Source organism: Schistocerca piceifrons, chromosome 1 (genome assembly GCF_021461385.2).
Source record: "Schistocerca piceifrons isolate TAMUIC-IGC-003096 chromosome 1, iqSchPice1.1, whole genome shotgun sequence".
NCBI classification, from domain to species: Eukaryota; Metazoa; Arthropoda; class Insecta; order Orthoptera; family Acrididae; genus Schistocerca; species Schistocerca piceifrons.
Window position 1 is genome coordinate 696056722 of NC_060138.1, and position 19162 is coordinate 696075883.

Here is a 19162-nt window from a genome sequence, read left to right on the forward strand (position 1 = left end):
TAGTACTTGACTTAAATATTGATTTCCTGTGGATCCTGCACGGAGTGGAGCGTTCGCGAAGTGTGGCAGAGAAGCCGACTAACGTGACGTTACAAATTCGTTCGAAGGCGCATGTACCTCGTGGTACTTGCTGCTGGCAGCAATAATGCCAACTTTACTCTTTGCCCGCATGCATGCGTTCAGCATTGCTCTGTCTCTCTCGGGTTTATTTTTCCAACTATGTTAGTCGTACGTTAACAGATACACGGCAGTGTGGTCGTATAGTCGTTTGGTCACGTGTACTGATGAACAGGCGGCCGATCAGCACCTCTTGTATCGATCCACTGAAAGCAATGACAGAGCGGCGCAGCGGTGCTACGCTGCGCTGCTCCCATAGCGATGGTTGCGACACCACGGTACTTTCGCGTCTGAACATGGTCGCATTGCTCTGCGTTTCCACTGTTGCGAAGGTATTCTTACTGCAAGGTAGCTGCGGTAACAAAGCGAATAGTTACGTTAATACTTTGTAACGGGCCACCGGAGGCTACGAGTCGTTCATATCAAAATACTCAGACAGTAGCTCTGAACAACCTCCGATATTTCGTCGGTGGAGTCGGGGTTCATCTGTATTCGTGCTCCACAAGCCACAGTACGCTGTGTGTACAGGGGTACATAATAGTACTGTGAAACTAACCACTTTATTTTCTTCCCCACGCGTTCGATATTGATGAGGAACATACTCGTTACAAACTATTCGTTACTCATTACTTTTGTAACTGAACGGCGTCACGTGTACATGTCTTTTGAAATTTGCTGTGGTGCTAGTCTGACTGAGTATGATGTTCAACTCAAGACACACTTCGTTTTATTTCCTAGCTCTTTTATGAAAAAAATAAGAAATATACGCTGTTTGCCTCTGTTCCACTACATGATGATTGCATTACACGATGGGAACATCTACTAAATTATCATTAACGTGAGCTCATAAGAAACAGTACAACAAGTTGTCATAAAAAAGAACTAATCTCTCCACTCAGGTAAGATCATAATCTTTACATTTCAGCTGAACACTTTTTAAGACGCGTACGTAGTTCGAACTTAATTGTTGTCAGAGACATGCAATACCCATTCAAGTTACTCGCCCCATCTGCTCCTCGCGGGTGTTGTTTGACTATCGGGCAGTAAGGAATTGGAGGCTTACTGACACTATCGACGCAGCCAGAGCCAGACGTAAACTGCATGCGAAAAAGAAAACCTGGTGACCGACAATACGTATTCGGTAATCTATGTAACTACCCACTTGGCGCGCTGAGAATTAAAAAAAAATGGTAGAAGTGCGTACGGGGAAGAAAACATGAGAGTAATGAAAAGTTTCAGGCAGTAACGAAGTGGTACTTAGTCTCGTGGCGTATTCGTTACTCAGTAACGAATACACGGTATCGAACGGCTGTACTAGTATTGTCTCCCGTCTCTTCACCCTCCCCCATTCAGTTCACGGGCGACACATAGGAACAGAGACTGCGGATACCCAATGTAAGAACATGAAATTCTCTTATTTTGGCATTGTGTTCATTACGCGAGATATAATTTGGAGGAGGTAGTGTTTCTTGATTCGCTGAGGAACACGCGCTCTCGTAAATTTATGGGTAGAACCCTCCGCGAAACACAACGTTACTCTTTTAACATCACCCCGAGCAGTTTTTCGATCATTTCTGTGACACATTTTCGCTGACTAAATTAACCCATGATGAACTGTGCAAGTATGCTTTGAAATTTTATATACCTTACTTTAATCTAACTTGGTAAGGATCCCATACAGATGTACAGCGCACAAGAACTCAGACACTATCAGATCAAAAGTATCCGGACACTCATATTTAATGCGGAATTGACCACTAGATGCCACGGGAGGTGGACCTACTACAATAAAAATAGGCGCGACGTATTATGTTTTCAGTAGAGAAATAGTAACAGCGGAATGAGTCAGTCAAGAGAGCTCAGACACTTCAACATGTTGAAATGTGTGTGAATTCCTAAGGGACCGAACTTTTGAGGTTATCGTTCTCTAGACGTACACACTACTTCAACTAACGTATGCTAAGAACAACACACACACCTATGCTCGAGGGTGGACTCGAACCACCGGCGGGAAGGACAGCGCAATTTGTGACGTGGCGCCTCTAACCACGCTGCCACTCCACGCTGCTCACTGACTTCGAAAGTGTACTAGTCATTAGATGTTATCCCAGTAACTAACTCATCGCTGACATTTCAAGCCTTCTAAATCGGCCAAGTCTCTGTTAGTGAAGTGACTGTGAAGTGGGAACTCGAAAGAACATCCACAGCTAAAGCAAGAACACGCAGACCTGATACATCTACATCTACACTGATACTCCGCAAGCCACCCAACGGTGTGTGGCGGAGGGCACTTTACGTGCCACTGTCATTACCTCCCTTTCCTGTTCCAGTCGCGTATGGTTCGCGGGAAGAACGACTGTCTGAAAGCCTCCGTGCGCGCTCTAATCTCTCTAATTTTACATTCGTGATCTCCTCGGGAAGTATAAGTAGGGGGAAGCAATATATTCGATACCTCATCCAGAAACGCACCCTCTCGAAACCTGGCGAGCAAGCTACACCGCGATGCAGAGCGCCTCTCTTGCAGAGTCTGCCACTTGAGTTTATTAAACATCTCCGTAACGCTATCACGGTTACCAAATAACCCAGTGACGAAACGCGCCGCTCTTCTTTGGATCTTCTCTATCTCCTCCGTCAACCCGACCTGGTACGGATCCCACACTGATGAGCAATACTCAAGTATAGGTCGAACGAGTGTTTTGTAAGCCACCTCCTTTGTTGATGGACTACATTTTCTAAGCACTCTCCCAATGAATCTCAACCTGGTACCCGCCTTACCAACAATTAGTTTTATATGATCATTCCACTTCAAATCGTTCCGTACGCATACTCCCAGATATTTTACAGAAGTAACTGCTACCAGTGTTTGTTCCGCTATCATATAATCATACAATAAAGGATCCTTCTTTCTATGTATTCGCAATACATTACATTTGTCTATGTTAAGGGTCAGTTGCCACTCCCTGCACCAAGTGCCTATCCGCTGCAGATCTTCCTGTATTTCGCTACAATTTTCTAATGCAGCAACTTCTCTGTATACTACAGCATCATCCGCGAAAAGCCGCATGGAACTTCCGACACTATCTACTAAGTCATTTATATATATTGTGAAAAGCAATGGTCCCATAACACTCCCCTGTGGCACGCCAGAGGTTACTTTAACGTCTGTAGACGTCTCTCCATTGATAACAACATGCTGTGTTCTGTTTGCTAAAAACTCTTCAATCCAGCCACACAGCTGGTCTGATATTCCGTAGGCTCTTACTTTGTTTATCAGGCGACAGTGCGGAACTGTATCGAACGCCTTCCGGAAGTCAAGAAAAATAGCATCTACCTGGGAGCCTGTATCTAATATTTTCTGGGTCTCATGAACAAATAAGGCGAGTTGGGTCTCACACGATCGCTGTTTCCGGAATCCATGTTGATTCCTACATAGTAGATTCTGGGTTTCCAGAAATGACATGATACGCGAGCAAAAAACATGTTCTAAAATTCTACAAGAGATCGACGTAAGAGATATAGGTCTATAGTTTTGCGCATCTGCTCGACGACCCTTCTTGAAGACTGGGACTATCTGTGCTCTTTTCCAATCATTTGGAACCCTCCGTTCCTCTAGAGACTTGCGGTACACGGCTGTTAGAAGGGGGGCTAGTTCTTTCGCGTACTCTGTGTAGAATCGAATTGGTATCCCGTCAGGTCCAGTGGACTTTCCTCTATTGAGTGATTCCAGTTGCTTTTCTATTCCTTGGACACTTATTTCGATGTCAGCCATTTTTTCGTTTGTGCGAGGATTTAGAGAAGGAACTGCAGTGCGGTCTTCCTCTGTGAAACAGCTTTGGAAAAAGGTGTTTAGTATTTCAGCTTTACGCGTGTCATCCTCTGTTTCAATGCCATCATCATCCCGTAGTGTCTGGATATGCTGTTTCGAGCCACTTACTGATTTAACGTAAGACCAGAACTTCCTAGGATTTTCTGTCAAGTCGGTACATAGAATTTTACTTTCGAATTCAATGAACGCTTCACGCATAGCCCTCCTTACACTAACTTTGACATCGTTTAGCTTCTGTTTGTCTGAGAGGTTTTGGCTGCGTTTAAACTTGGAGTGGAGCTCTCTTTGCTTTCGCAGTAGTTTCCTAACTTTGTTGTTGTACCACGGTGGGTTTTTCCCGTCCCTCACAGTTTTACTCGGCACGTACCTGTCTAAAACGCATTTTACGATTGCCTTGAACTTTTTCCATAAACACTCAACATTGTCAGTGTCGGAACAGAAATTTTCGTTTTGATCTGTTAGGTAGTCTGAAATCTGCCTTCTATTACTCTTGCTAAACAGATAAACCTTCCTCCCTTTTTTTATATTCCTATTAACTTCCATATTCAGGGATGCTGCAACGGCCTTATGATCACTGATTCCCTGCTCTGTACATACAGATTCGAAAAGTTCGGGTCTGTTTGTTATCAGTAGGTCCAATATGTTATCTCCACGAGTCGGTTCTCTGTTTAATTGCTCGAGGTAATTTTCGGATAGTGCACTCAGTATAATGTCACTCGATGCTCTGTCCCTACCACCCGTCCTAAACATCTGAGTGTCCCAGTCTATATCTGGTAAATTGAAATCTCCACCTAAGACTATAACATGCTGAGAAAATTTATGTGAAATGTATTCCAAATTTTCTCTCAGTTGTTCTGCCACTAATGCTGCTGAGTCGGGAGGTCGGTAAAAGGAGCCAATTATTAACCTAGTTCGGTTGTTTAGTGTAACCTCCACCCATAATAATTCACAGGAACTATCCACTTCTACTTCACTACAGGATAAACTACTACTAACAGCGATGAACACTCCACCACCGGTTGCATGCAATCTATCCTTTCTAAACACCGTCTGTACCTTTGTAAAAATTTCGGCAGAATTTATCTCTGGCTTAAGCCAGCTTTCTGTACCTATAACGATTTCAGCTTCGGTGCTTTCTATCAGCGCTTGAAGTTCCGGTACTTTACCAACGCAGCTTCGACAGTTGACAATTAGAATACCGATTGCTGCTTGTTCCCCGCATGTCCTGACTTTGCCCCGCACCCGTTGAGGCTGTTGCCCTTTCTGTACTTGCCCAAGGCCATCTAACCTAAAAAACCGCCCAGCCCACGCCACACAACCCCTGCTACCCGTGTAGCCGCTTGTTGCGTGTAGTGGACTCCTGACCTATCCAGCGGAACCCGAAACCCCACCACCCTATGGCGCAAGTCGAGGAATCTGCAGCCCACACGGTCGCAGAACCGTCTCAGCCTCTGATTCAGACCCTCCACTCGGCTCTGTACCAAAGGTCCGCAGTCAGTCCTGTCGACGATGCTGCAGATGGTGAGCTCTGCTTTCATCCCGGTAGCGAGACTAGCAGCCTTCACCAAATCAGATAGCCGCCGGAAGCCAGAGAGGATTTCCTCCGATCCATAGCGACACACATCATTGGTGCCGACATGAGCGACCACCTGCAGATGGGTGCACCCTGTACCCTTCATGGCATCCGGAAGGACCCTTTCCACATCTGGAATGACTCCCCCCGGTATGCACACGGAGTGCACATTGGTTTTCTTCCCCTCTCTTGCTGCCATTTCCCTAAGGGGCCCCATTACGCGCCTGACGTTGGAGCTCCCAACTACCAGTAAGCCCACCCTCTGCGACTGCCCGGATCTTGCAGACTGAGGGGCAACCTCTGGAACAGGACAAGCAGCCATGTCAGGCCGAAGATCAGTATCAGCCTGAGACAGAGCCTGAAACCGGTTCGTCAGACAAACTGGAGAGGCTTTCCGTTCAGCCCTCCGGAATGTCTTTCGCCCCCTGCCACACCTTGAAACGACCTCCCACTCTACCACAGGTGAGGGATCAGCCTCAATGCGGGCAGTATCCCGGGCAACCACAGTCGTAGTCCGATCAGGGGATGCGTGGGACGAGCTGGCCGTCCCCGACAAACCCCCATCCCGACCCCCACAGTGATGCCCATTGGCAACAGCCTCAAGCTGTGTGACCGAAGCCAACACTGCCTGAAGCTGGGAGCGAAGGGATGCCAACTCAGCCTGCATCCGAACACAGCAGTTGCAGTCCCTATCCATACTAAGAACTGTTTTGCTAAGAACGTGTGAACTAATCTACAGAGAGCGCAACCAAATCGACAAAATTTAAACGGTTATTAAAATACAAGATTGCCTAGTAAATGCAGTAATGCTGCTACTTGCGCACTGCTGACACTGCTCGGCGGCGGAAGGAGACTAAGCGAAATTACACTATTCAGGTACTAAAACACGATGCTACACTCTCAAATACTATAATACGCCCGAAATTTATGAATTAAACAATGCAAGTACCAAAAACACGCAAAGAAATTAAGAATTATACTATGTAACAAATGAGTGAGCTAGGAGTATACGACTTGCTGCTCAGCTGCTTATCCAACGGCGGCAGGGAGCACACTGACTGCGACCAACCGACACTGGCCGTTCAAAACAAAACAGTAGACAAACGACTACGCGATTTTACACTATTCAGGTACTAAAACGCGATGCTACAACTCTCAAATACTATAATACTCCCGAAATTTATGAATTACACAATGCAAGTACCAAAAACACGCAAAGAAATTAAGAATTAAACTATGTAACAAATGAGTGAGCTAGGAGTATACGACTTGCTGCTCAGCTGCTTATCCAACGGCGGCAGGGAGCACACATAGACAGGAAACGTGCAGCGTTGTGGAGGGTGGTGGTAAAAAATCGAATGAAATCAGCGGAAGGAATCACTCATGAGTTCGAAAATGCTACCAGCAGTCTAGCTAGCACAAAGATTGTGAATTGGGAGATAAAAAGAATGTGATACAGTGGTCGAACCGCTCCCCAGTTCCACTCATTTCCGTAATCAATGGCATACGACACCTGAGGTGTTGTAAAGAGCCATGCCAATGGACGCCAGTGATTTGGAGTCACGAATGACACTATACACTAATGCAGTCCGATGGAAGGGTTTAGGTTTAGCGAATGGTTGGAGAACATTGCCTGCCATCACGTGTAGTGCCAACACCGAAGTACAGAGGAGAGGGTGCTACGTACGGTATAGAGGTGTTCCTAAAGGCTAGGGTGTTGTGCTCTTATTACGCTTAAGAAAACGCTCAGTACAGAATTACATGGACACATTTTATAGCATTGTGTACCGCTTACAATTGAGAAACAGTTTGGCAATGAGGATTATTTCAGCATGAAAATGAACTCTGTCATAAAGCAGCAGCCGGCCGTGGTGGCCGTGCGGTTCTAGGCGCTGCAGTCCGGAACCGCGGGACTGCTACGGTCGCAGGTTCGAATCCTGCCTCGGGCATGGATGTGTGTGATGTCCTTAGATTAGTTAGGTTCAAGCAGTACTAAGTTCTAGGGGACTGATGACCCAAGATGTTAAGTCCCATAGTGCTCAGAGCCATTTGAACCATAAAGCAGCATTCCTTAAATGGACTGTCCTGTCCAGAGTCCCGACCTGATCCCAATGGAACGCCTTTAGGGTGAGTAAGATCGTCGACGTCTCTTCAGTCCCCAGTGTGCAACACGACAGCCTTCTCTGTATTCGGTTTTTAAGGAAGAATGGGCTACTATTTCTCCAGAGACAGTCAGACACTTCACAGAAACGGTCTCCAACAGAATTTAAGCTGTCATAAAAGCAAAGGATGAATAAAACTCATATGAACGTCCAGTAATAGCTTCTCAGATACTTTTTCAAAAAATGTTCAAATGTGTGTGAAATCTTATGGGTCTTAACTGCTAAGGTCATCAGTCCCTAAGCTTACACACTACTTAACCTAAATTGTCATAAGGACAAACACACACACCAATGCCCGAGGGAGGACTCGAACCTTCCCCGGGACCAGCCGCACAGTCCATGCCTGCGGCGCCTGATACCGCTCGGCTAATCCCGCGCGGCTCAGATACTTTTTACCAGATCATTTATAACAAGAGTTTTGAGAGAGAATTGCTTCATGCTTGAGTCACACTTTCTCGTAAATGTTCCACTAAATCTGATTGTGACACTGTTGCTTTTCGCAAGACTGCTTTTACGTAGCCACTCCTGTGTAATTTTCTCTCGTCTGAAACAGGTTTATATTTGAAGACTGTTCTAATTTTTGCACCACGTGTAACATATATTCAACAACATAATTGATTGCTGCCTGTAAATGTATGCTGTCGCGGATGCCGAGAGAGGGAATACTCATTGATTCTTAGAGAGCACGTTTCGCTCCGAGCTGAAAAAATACCGCAAATGTCGGTGCTTAACTAATTGAAATTGAAGAGTAAGAAAAAAAATAAATCGGAAGAAAATTGGGTGGAACAGAGAGAGAAATACAGACATGAGTCTCTTTTTTTTTTTTTTTTCACGGAATGATTTCTATAAACAAGTATCAAACAAGACGTCGACGAATAAGAGAGAGTGACAATATGTAGAGATACATGTTGCGTGAAATAGTACTTAAGAAAGGAAGTCTTTATGAGAATTCAGTCATCAGTTCATGAGATACGTCTGGTTAAACGGGGCAGGGAAAGACACAAGTAATTTTAATATCTCGTCAACATCGAGGCCAATTCTCAAACTATGGTCGGTTGCAGAATGAAGGGGAAAGAAAGTTACTATTTCCTTTTGATGGAACTCTCCAGAATTCACGTGAGGTGACGTAGAGAAACCACACAATAGTTCAATAGCAATGTCCCGACACGGGTTTTATCCCTTTTTCTCTCGATATGAACTTAATTCCTTAACCATTGCGACATATTTAACAAATGCTTATTAATGGTCATACACATCTCGACTCCACAAATTGTTGCATAATGTCGGCAGAAAGGCACATAAGTGCCAGAATCAATTTGCCCCATTCTTGTCTCATCCGCAGGTGGTAGGCGGGAAGAATATTTCTCGATATCTCTCATCGTAAGACAGAACTTAGCACTGCGACACTTACAACAGATGAAAGTCTGAGGAAGGAACGTGTTCCTTGAATGGAAGCGAATCAGTGACTCCACTACGCTGACTGCACGAACACGTGTAGGTTATTGACATAATTGTTTGTATCCTCTCTACATCATCTGTTAATGTAATTATCTGTAGCTGTGAGCAAGAGACACTATTCACGATATCGATCATATGAGGATTTTACAAGCGGCTTCCTTCGTGGATGCATTAAAATACTTACAATTCCTCCTATAAGTCAGTCTGTCATCTGACTTCGTCTCGTCCAAGAATTTTACCCTACATTTACGTTTGTCACGGATTGGCTGCCAGTCTTTCAATCAAGCATTTAGTGATAATTTCCCAAAGAGGTGACCTTCCTATATAGGGGAAGGCGGGGCAAGATGGGGAAGCTAACTTTAAACCCTTACAAAAGGGACAAAAATGAACAAATTCAGGTAGGTTTGATTATCATTTGTTTACTTAACCATTGAATTACAATAGCGTGCAAAGAAACCTGCAAACGTGTTACAGTTAGTTAGAAATATCTCGATTTGAAACATAAACTACAAATTCCCCGTCTTGCCCCATATGCGGGGTAAGATGGGGAACTAACATGAATTCATCTCTAAAGCTTAAATAAGGACTAGAATAGTGAAATCATGTGACTATAAGGTTTCGAAACATGGTTCTGCGAATTGTAGAATCAGGTATTACGTTTTATTTAGGCCTCTTACTTTCACATAGCAGCCAAGGGTGGACAGCCTCGTCATCATCACTTTCTATCCCGGCACAAGTGTCGTGCGCCCAGCGTCCGCAGCTAATACACTGTATCCAGCCTTCTTCAGAGTCTACTTACAATTGTATTCAACGTATAATGTACGTGTTCAAAACCCGCAGCGAGGTAAACACAGGAGACGATAAGAATGTAACAATAGCAGGGGCAACACGGGGAAGCTCCCCATCTTTCCCCACCCCTTCTTGCCCCCTACCATGCTGTCAGGTTATGTTACGCCTACACGAACACTATTTCGTGAACATTGACTAATGACACAGCAGTTTACTGTTAATAAGACGTACTATTGAGTGCTATATATACAGTCTGGACAAATGTTCACGAAACACATGTTTTAGGACCTCGAAAGGTGTAAAACATTGCAAATCAGTATAACAATTGTACGTGCCTTGCAAAGCTCACAGAAACCGCCGCAAAACTGAGGTTCAGCAATGTCAACACACTGGGACCTGTGTATTGATGATGTTGATGTAGCTATCCACAGATGGCAGCACTCTAACTGTAGCTTATAGCCCTTCCCCGTCTTACCCCACCTCCCCGTCTTGCCCCGCCTTCCCCTACAACTGCATCGTCTGAAATTTTTTTAAATATTTAGCTTTCGGCGCGTCCACGACTGTACCTAGGACCTAAACAGTCCGTAGAGAAACTTTTGTCAGCCGGCTTTACGTCCAAAGAGTGAAACATAGCGGGCGGTTCGATTATGATTCGGGCAAGCCATATTGTCGATTACATGGACTTCTTGGCTACTGCCAAGGATTTTGTGGCCATTTTGGTTGATCAGGCCCATCCTATGGTACAGTGTTTGTTCTCCACTGCTGATGCAGTGTTCCAAGACCCTGCAACACAGCTCGCGTCGTCAAAGGAGGGTTTTTTCAGCAGGAGGATGTTTCCCCTCGCCACCACAGCCACCAGATCTCAATAATATCGAGGTTTTGTGATCTATCTTGAAGAGAAGGGTGTGTCATCGCTGCCCACCTCGACCATCGTTACCTGAACTCGCCACTATTTTGCAGGAAGAATGGCATAAGATTCCCTTGAAATCCAGACAGGACATGTATTTGTCCATTCCGAGATCACTGGAACTTATTTTGAATGTTAACCGTTTTCCTACTCCGTATCAGGCGTGGTAATCTGTTGTGTTTTTGGTGTTTCCACATTTTTGCCCACCAACTGTGATATGGAAAGGCTGAGAGAATCTTAAGAAAATGTAATTAATTCTGGAAAGAAATGACTTACAAAACACTTTTCGACAAATTGTTGAATATTGTTTACTTTCTGCCACCTTACCTACAAGAGGTAGAGAAGAGCGGCGAGTTTCGTCACAGTCGGTGCGAGAGCGGTACAGAGAAACTCAGCTAACTCCAGCTGCAGATGCCGCAACACAAGCGTTATGCATCACAGAAAAGTGAGATATCGAGAGCATACCTTCCAAGAAGGGTCAGGGGTTATGTTACTTTCTACCACTTTACTGACAATCATGTTCCCCACGCGCCATTCGTCAACGGAACATGGTAGGGCAAGAAATACAGTGATGCTATGTGCACACTTTTTCACACACCTCTAGGTAGCTCACGGAGTATACAGGGTGGTACATCTAAAGTTTCGGATGAGATTATCTCGAAAACTGTACATCGGGTAAAAATAGTGGATAAGACAAGTTCTTAAGCTCAAAAGGGGACATCAAATGATACTACACGTGAACCCCAGCCCCTTGGGTGGGGCAACTTTTAAATCTTGAACCGAGACCCCCATTTTTTTATTGTAGATTCGGATTCTCCACAAAAAAGTAATCAAGTTTTGTCTGAAACGTTTTTTAATCCATTGACATACGGCGCTGAAATCGAGAAAAATTAAAATTGGGAAAGAACTCCGATTTATTTAGAATAATCCGAGAAGAATGCATCAAATTGATACAAAATGTGGACCAATTCTTTTATTACGCCAAATTAAGATATTTTTTTACAAAACGTATCCTACCCGCCACAATTTTTGATGGAGGGAGGTCAAATGGTATTAAAATCTAGTTAGGGAACTCTTCACAATTGCATTATTCACCCGACTGTGGCGCTACCGTGGCCACACTGCGAACTATGGCTTAGTATAAAGGTCGTTGCAATGCGATCAGACGTCACTTCACTTTCAGATTGTGAACCGTAAACATCAACTGCCGAAAGTAAATTATTCTTCAGCGAAACGTTGTTCACTATCTTCCTACAGAGATTGTTGATATGATCTTTTATCTTAGGTGAATGCCATAAAAATTACGTTGCAGCCGCGCAGTTGTATGCGGATCGTTTCCCAAACGGACGACATCCAAGCGAAAACATTATTCGAAATTGCACTCAACGAGCTCGAAATGGATACATGCACCGTCCACCTCGTCATCGTGAATATAATGAAAATGACGCTCGTGCCCTTACCTTTCTCGTCTGTGTTCAACTGGGTCCCGAAATGAGTAGTCGTGCAATTCAGAAACAAACTGGAATACCGAAATCAACTGTTCTGAGGATTTTGAAGGCCCGTTAATATCATGCGTATCATATCACACAAACACAGGGATTAACGCCGAAAGATATGCAAATATGCGTGCATATCTGCCAATGGTCCTTGGAAATGATAAGAACTGACAGTGATTTTTTTACATACGTTATGTTCACCGATGATGCCACATTCAAAAACAATGGCGAATTAAATCGTCATGTTTGTCGTTATTGGTCCCCTGTCAATCCATACTGGCACAGACCCGCTGACAATCAACACAAATGATCGTTAATGGTCTGGTGTCGAATTTTAAACGGTTACTTGATAGGATCGTATTTTTTTTTACCAGAATGTTTCTGTGGAATCTTAGTTACAACTTCTCTGCGATGATCAAATAGTTCAAATGGCTCTGAGCACTATGGGACTTAACATGTGAGGTCATCAGTCCCCTAGAACTTAGAACTACTTAAATCTAACTAGCCTAAGGACATCACACACATCCATGGCCGAGGCAGTATTCGAACCTGCGACCGTATCGGTCGTGCGGTTGCAGACTGAAGCACCTAGAACAGCTCGGCCACTCCGACCGGCTCTCCGCGATGATTCGTTGGAGCAAATAGAAGATGTTGATATAGAAACTAGGCAACGAATGTGGTTCCAACAGGACGGAGCAGCTCCCGACTATGCTAAAAATGTGCGGAACGTTTTAAACTTACTTTACCCTGGTCGGCGGATAGGATGCGGTGGACCAGTTCAGTGGCTTCCACGTCCATCAGACCTAACATCTCCAGATTTTTTTCTTGTGGTGTTATTTAAAAAATATTGTTTATGAAAGACAGCCCACAACCCGAAACGATATAGAGCAACGCATTCGAAGAGCGTGTACAGCCATACCACAGGATGTGCTGCTCAAAACTGTGGACAACTTTCGCAGACGATTGACTTTATGCATTGAAGCAAATGGGAATAATTTTGAACAATTTCTTCGTGGCTAATTTCATTAATTAAGCACCCGAAACTGTGAGATGCAAGGGGACCCACACTAATGAAGCACCGCAACATGAGAGAGGCAAGGGGACTCACACTAATAAAGCACCCCATGGGAACATTATTCTAGTACGTCCATGTCGTTGTTCCTGGGTAACGCTTAAAGTAGGATACAGTACAATTTGTACAAAAATAGCTTAATTTGGCGTAACAGAAGAATTGGTGCACTGTTTGTATCGATTTGATGCTTCTTTCTCGGATAATTCTAAATAAATCAGAGTTCTTCCCCAATTTTACTTTTTTCTCGATTTCAGCGCCATCTGTCAATGGTTTAAAAATGTTTCAGACAAAACGTGATTACTTTTTTATGGAGAATCCGAATCTGCAATTTAAATTGGGTGTTTCCATTTAAGATTTAAAAGTTACCCACTGCCCCACCCAAGGGAGCGAGGGTTGGAGGTCACGTGTACTATCATTTATGTCCCCCTTTGAGATTACGAACTTGTCTTACCCACTGTTTTTACTCGATGTATAGTTTTCGAGATAATCTCATCCGAAACTTCAGATCGACCACCCTGTATATATGTAAATGTATCTGTAGATCGAGTCCGGGGTGTCGCTGACGGCAACCGTTATAAACTGCCACTGCAGTGCACTTACGTTAGCGTTGTGCTATCGTTGCTCACATACGACGGACTGGGCAGTTCACAATCAACTTTATGTGCAAACATCCGTTTATATTGAAGGCCAGCTACAAATTCTTGCACCAAATGATAATCGTCTACCGCTTTCGCAACACTTGGTAACAGTTTTCCCTTGACACGGCCTCTCTGTACGCAACAGCCAGCGAACGGCGCTGCAAATATTATCTATTTTGAGGTCAGTTATAAACATCGCGTCGTACCACAATCCCATGAAATTCAACTGACACTACTTTCGCTTTTGAAAGTGTGGTCGCACTGAGAACGTTGTACTGAATTCTGGTTGCGAAGAATGTACTTCATTCACCAAAAAATTAAACATTTAAAAACCCCTGACACAAAAACATCTACAAAGTAAAAAGTAACAATGTACTCGTCATTTAATGGAAGTACTAATATTCTGATCTATGGGTCGTCGCGTCGAGTGACCGCTGATTTTTAAAGAAATAACAAAAAATAAATAAAAAAACACAGGTACACACGTTAAACTTATAACATCCCTCTGTCTGGGTCGACCGTTAAAGATGCGAGAGCACAGGCTCGTGCCGTGAAACCTCTCCACATCAAATTTCTATTGACGCATGTCCGCGTTGTAAATGCCTGGTTTGCTTTCGCAGCTGTGTAATTCATTTTGTAGTTGGTAGATATCCACCGAAAAGCTATAGTTTTTCTTCGAAATTTGTTCGAAGAGTGGTTACGAAAACTTTTATTTGCATCATCAATACCAAATGATACACCAGAATGACTTCATACCACATTTGAGTATTTGACATGCTGCGCTACAGTCACATCACGGTTAACAACGACCACAGCACTGTTTCTAATTTTTTTCGTTAATTTATGGCTGTGGCTCTTATATGTGGCATGAAGTAGTTCTGACACATCACACAGCATTAATATGTGAAATATGTTTGCGGAACCAGTCTGATAATAAAACTGAAACAAACACTGTTGCTGTTCAGTGGATCTTCTCCATGCTCCCCCCTTCCCCACCCGTCGCTCTGTCACCAAATTCCCGGGCCCTATCACATAGTAGAGGCAGAGATACGTTCTTAGATAATCTGTCACAGATGGCACATTTTATTTTTCAACAGGCAGGTTATATTCGAAAAGAAAGTGAAATCCCAAGACACAGTACGCGAGGAATTTCACAGCTTTGTTATTGTTTTCAATTGTGATGATCTTTTCCTAAGCATTTCGTGCAAGGCAGCCCGTTAAGAAACCTGTTTGGTGAGATATGTATAAGTATAATGCCTTATTTTAAGTCATTATTTGATATATTTGAATGAGTTGTGAAACACATTGAAAATAAAAATCAGTATTAGTTATTATCAGTATCATTCTTCTGCAGATTTTGGTCTTCTACTACAACGTCATTTTATCGAAAGAATGACGGTAGTGCGGGTTTACCACCTGTTAACGATTCTAGATTACAGTCAATCATTCACTATTTATTGCAGAGACAGGAATTGGTATGAGCGACTGTGCAGCATCAAGGCATGTTAACCACGCGTGGCGGGTGCACTCCAAAGCCAAAGGCAGTGCGGTATGCCTGCAAGACACAGGTTGCGGCGTACCTCCGCCTTGTACGGAGAATCCGTCAGACGGCACACAGACTGGTGTCCAGACACAAAGCTGGAACTCCTCTCTGCTATTACTGATACCAGCCAGTACCAACAGAGACGCCATTAGACGGGTTGAATTCCATAGGTTAATGACCTGTGCAATCCGGTGTCTGCAGTGGGAGGTTACAGAGCTATTTCATTTAGCTTCATTTATTCCCTACATTTATCTTTGTACCTGTGTTGTAATGAAGATATCTGTCGACCGTATATCCTGTGCGCCTTGTTTGGAAACACGCTTGTTTCATTAACGCATGGTATTTGCTGCTGGCAGTTCAGTCTTCGCCCTCAAGCTTGCATGCAGTACTCTTCGGATCTATCTCGAGTTTGGTTTTCTATCAGTGTTAATTCTGCCCTAACAATGATACAGTGGTATGGATAAGTTTACTGATGGAAGGGTGGCCGATGTGTGCTTTATGTTCAGATTCACTAACTGCGACATTAGGACGCTATGTTGTGCTGTTGCGGCAATCTCATCACAGTCCCTTTAAAGCTGCAACTTTTGCAACGTATCCGTACTGCAGTGTACCACTGTCAACGTACAACTAACAATGCTGGAGAAACAAAGCCGAACAGAACTGAGCACTCCTGAATTCTAGCCGGCCGCGGTGGCCGTGCGGTTCTAGGCGCTCCAGTCCGGAGCCGCGCTGCTGCTACGATCGCAGGTTCGAATCCTGCCTCGGGCATGGGTGTGTGATGTCCTTAGGTTAGTTAGGTTTAATTAGTTCTAAGTTCTAGGGGACTGATGACCACAGCAGTTGAGTCCCATAGTGCTCAGAGCCATTTGAACCATTTCCTGAATTCTAGCATGAGGATGTAGAGCTCAAATGCCTCTAAGCACTATGGGATTTAACATATGAGGTCATCAGTACTCTAGAACTTGCGACCGTAGCAGCAGCGCGGAGGACGTAATGTGGCCATTACTTCTATCAACAACAAGTACCGTAAATGAATTAAACAAATTGGTATCCATACAGGGCACATGCCGCATACCGAATACACTGTGCAGAAATTTTCTGTGCAGTACAGATACAGATATAAATGGAGATAAAAAAAGCAAACGAAATGTGGTAACTCTGTAACGAGCCACCGTAAGCCACAGGTCCTTCATACTAAAACGTTGAGTAGATGTCGCTGAACAGCCTCCGAAATTTTGTACCGTGGAGTTCGGGTGCATGCTGCACACATTCCTCAGTCTTTGGTCTATTCTAGGATTTTTTCTGCCATTTAAGGCTTTTTTCATTCTTTGCTCATTGCCAGAGGTAAAAAACACGTGGTCCAGACTGAGGTTCGGAATTAATGTCAAAACCGAACGAGGCGACGCGGTGGTGACACACTGCACTCGTTTCCAGAAGGGTGGCGGTTCAAGCCTCAATGCAGGCATCCAGAAAATCGGTTTTACGTGATTTCCATAAATCGCTCAAGGCAAATGCCCTGACGGATTTTGTGAAAGGCACGGTCGATTTTCTTCTACATTCATTCCCAATCCGCGTTTGTGCTCTTTCTCCGGCCTCGAAGGACGTTAAACTTATTTCTACGTTGGATTGTAGGCCGCCCCCCTCCTCCCCCACTAGACTAATCTTCAGGTTAAGGACAGCTGTATAGGTAGGCTTTGCAAGCTGGAGCGAGCGTTTTAATAAAATCTCCATTAATCAGGATTGGCAACAACGCTTGTAGTTAACAGCCTGACATATCCGTTGTATTTAGTTTTTGGAGGAGGAAAGAAAATTATTTGACTAAAGGCTGTTATGCATTTCATTGGTGATATTCCACGCTGCCCTCGAAAATAATGATGCTGAAATATTTCTAACAAATTCTTCTGTCCACCATACATTTCAGTTTTTACCGCGAATGCTACAGCTCTTCGAGAGGCTCTCAAATTTGGTCCTTAGGCGAGATCCATAACCTGTTTATAGTGTCAGATTCAAAAACCGTATTGCAATCTATCGAAATCCGGAAGTGGGGCAGTAAGACATATGTTCAGAGTAATTGCCAAATGAACGAAGAGGTATGAAGTTGTCCTTTCTATGGTCCCCAGCTCATGCTGGTATGGTCTACAATAAAAAGGCTGGTTGATCAGCTGGCGAAGACGTCAGTGTTTCCAGCATTTAATGAATGTCAGTTTACCATCCTCCGGTTTCAAGTTATGGATGCTTGAAATGTCCAAATAAGAATGGCAGAGTATTCGAGGCTTTCATTCTGCAATGAAATCAGTACTAAGCTGCGATTTAATCGGTAACTAGAGGCATCCCCCGGTTTCGAAAATATCAGACGAACAGGAAGCTGATAAATACCATGGTGCAATTCCTTCCCACTCACATCGGATAGCCATAAAGGATGATACTTGCTGCAACCGTCAGAAGGAGGCGTCAACCAGTTGTCTCCCTGCAATTTCTTCGCAGCAGTGTAAACCATTGTGAAATTTAACGGTTCCTCTTCCAACAAATGCACCTGGTTTACTGTGTCACTACGATTCCCAAATATACAAAGCCCTTTGTGGTTTTCTACGAGACTGTAACATGTGTGTATGAAAGTTTTTGTTTTATCTGTGGTCGCATAAACACTCTAGTTTGTGGTTGTATTGTTCCCAATCTCTCTTGAGTTCTTTCTATTTCATCTCTGATGAATAAGTTTCCTTATCTGTACTGACGGGAAAAAAAATTGCTAGGCGTGAGTCTACATCTAAAATATAATGTCTATTCAAATTTGCGCGGTCTAGGGCGCCTTGCCACGGTTTGTGCAGCTCCCCCCGTCGGAGGTTCGAGTCCTCCCTCGGGAATAGGTGTGTGTGTTGCCCTTAGCGCCGGCTGGAGTGGCCGAGCGGTTCTAGGCGCTTCAGTCCGAAACCGCGCGACCGCTACGGTCGCAGGTTCGAATCCTGCCTCGGGCATGGATGTGTGTGATGTCCTTAGGTTAGTTAGGTTTAAGTAGTTCTGAGTTCTAGGGGACTGATGTCCTTCGATGTTAAGTCCCATCGTGCTCAGAGCCTTTTGAACCATTTTTTTGCCCTTAGCGTAAGTAAATTTAAGTTAGATTAAGTAGTGTGTAAGACTAGGGACCGATGACCTCAGCAGTTTGGTCCCATAGGAACTTACCAACACCATGTTTGCGCCAGTTGCATAATAGTGGCGCTAGTAGCGGCACTTTGAGGACGCAAATCGGATTTGTTTTAAATACATGCTGTAGCGGTCGTGAGCGTTAGTTACCTTTGAGATTGGACGTGTTGAGTTGATGTTTGTCGACGATATCTTTATGAATACAAAGATGCCATTATCAACACCTCACTGAGCTTGAATGAGGTCCTGTAATAGGGCTGTGAGAAGCTGTAGCTTCCTTCTGCGATACTGCGGAAAAACCTGGGAGAAAGCAGCCACAGTACACAATCGCTGGCAGCGGTGATCACGACAATGTACTGTCACAAGCGGAGTGGGCTCCGGACGGCCTCGTGGCACTACGAGAAGGAAGACAATCGTGTGCGACTCTGGCATATCGTACTGCA